We start from the raw sequence: 2,422 nt of genomic DNA on the forward strand, positions 1-2,422 counted from the left end.
CGGTTGATTACATGAGTGAACCCTATGGAAACACCTATAACTCATCATGGAGAAATCATCCAAATTTCTCATGGAAGGATCAACAAAAGCCTCAACAAGGCTTTAATAATGGTGGAAGAAATAGGCTCAATAATAACAAGCCTTTTCCATCATCTTCTTAGCAACAGACAGAGAATTCTGAGCAGAGCCCTTCTAATTTAGCAAATTTAGCTTCTGATCTGTCAAAGGCCACCTTAAGTTTCATGAGTAAAACAAGGTCCTCCATTAGAAATTTGGAGGCACAAGTAGGCCACCTGAGTAAGAAAGTCAGTGAAACTCCTCCCAGTATTCTCCCAAGCAATACAGAAGAGAATCCAAAAGGAGATTGCAAGGCCATTGAAGTAATCAATATGGCCGAATGCACAAGGGAGGAGAAGGACGAAAATCCTAGTGAGAAAGACCTCTTGGACGTCTCACAAACAAGAAGGAGTTCCCCATTGAGGACCTAAAGGAATCTGAGGCTCATATAGAGACCATAGAGATTCCACTAAATCTCCTTCTGCCATTCATGAGCTCTGAAAACTATTCCTCCTCAGAAGAGGATGAAGATGTAACTGGAGAGCAAGTTGCTTAATATCTAGGAGCTATCATGAAGCTGAATGCCAAGTTGTTTGGTAATGAGACTTGGGAAAGTGAACCTCCCTTGCTCATTAATGAACTAGATACCTAGATTCAGCAAACTCTACCTCAAAAGAAACAAGATCCTGGCAAGTTCTTAATACCTTGTACCATAGGCACCATGACCTTTGAAAAAGCTCTATGTGCATCCCTGCTGATTTCATAATCTTAGACACTAGGAAGGAAGAAGATGAATGCATCATCCTTGGAAGACCCTTCCTAGCCACAGCAGAAGCTGTGATTGATGTTAGCAGAGGAGAATTAGTCCTTCAATTGAATGGGGACTACCCTGTGTTTAAAGCTCAAGGACCTTTCTCTGCAACCATGGAGAGGAAGCATGAAAAGCTTCTCTCAGTACAGAGTTAAAAAGAGCCCCCACAGTCAAACTCTAAGTTTGGTGTTGAGAAGCCCCCTCATTCAAACTCTAAGTTTGGTGTTGGGAGGCCATCATCATGCTCTGAATATCTGTGAGGCTCCATGAGAACCCACTGTCAAGCTAATGACACTAAAGAAGCGCTTGTTGGGAGGCAACCCATTTTTTATATATCTAATTTTAATTTTATTTTATTGTTATTTTGTGTTTTATTAGGTTCATGATCATGTGGAGTCACGAAAAAAATACTAAAATTAAAAACAGAATAAAAAATAGCAGAAGAAAAATCACACCCTGAAGGAAGGACTTACTGGCGTTTAAACGCCAGTAAGGTGCATCTGGCTGGCGTTCAACGCCAGAACAGAGCATGTTTCTGGCGCTGAACGCCAGAAACAAGCAACATCCTGGCGTTTGAACGCCAGGAATATACCTTGAGAAAAGCTGGCGCTGAACGCCAGTAACAAGCATGGAACTGGCGTTCAACGCTAGAAACATGCTACACATGGGCGTTGAACGCCCAGAGTGTGCATCACTTCAGCGTTTAAATGCCAGAATGGTGTGCAAAGGCATTTTACATGCCTAATTGGTGCAGGGATGTAAATCCTTGACACCTCAGGATCTGTGGACCCCACAGGATCCCCACCTAACATATTCTCCCCTCTTCTCACTATTCATTCTCCCCTCCCCATAAACACACTTCCCAACAACTTCAATCTCTCTTCCCAATTACCTCCTTCACCACTCACATCCATCCACTCTTCCCCATAAACCCCACCTACCTTCAAAATTCAAAAATCTTTCCCACCCAAACCCACCCTAAATGGCCGAACCTACCCACTCCCCTACCTATATATACCCTTCCATTCTACTTCATTTTCACACAACACAAACCCCCTCTTCTACACCTTGGCCGAAACACCTTCCCTCACTCTCCTCCATATTTTTTTCTTCTTCTTCTTCTCTTCTTTCTTCTCTTGCTCGAGGGCGAGCAATATTTTAATTTTGATGTGGTCAAAGCATAATCTTTTTGTTTTTCCATTACCATCAATGGCACCTAAGGCCGGAGAATCCTCTAGAAAAGGAAAAGGGAAGACAAAAGCTTCCACCTCCAAGTCATGGGAGATGGAAAGATTCATCTCCAAAGCCCATCAAGACCACTTCTATGATGTTGTGGCAAAAAAGAAGGTGATCCCTGAGGTCCCTTTCAAGCTCAAGAAAAATGAGTATCCGGAGATCCGACATGAGATCCGAAGGAGAGGTTGGGAAGTCCTAACCAACCCCATGCAACAAGTCGGAATCTTAATGGTTCAAGAGTTCTATGCCAATGCATGGATCACTAGGAACCATGATCAAAGTGTGAACCCGAGTCCAAAGAATTATCTCACAATGGTT

The sequence above is a fragment of the Arachis duranensis genome, chromosome 9, assembly GCF_000817695.3.
Source record: "Arachis duranensis cultivar V14167 chromosome 9, aradu.V14167.gnm2.J7QH, whole genome shotgun sequence".
In the NCBI taxonomy this organism is placed as follows: Eukaryota; Viridiplantae; Streptophyta; class Magnoliopsida; order Fabales; family Fabaceae; genus Arachis; species Arachis duranensis.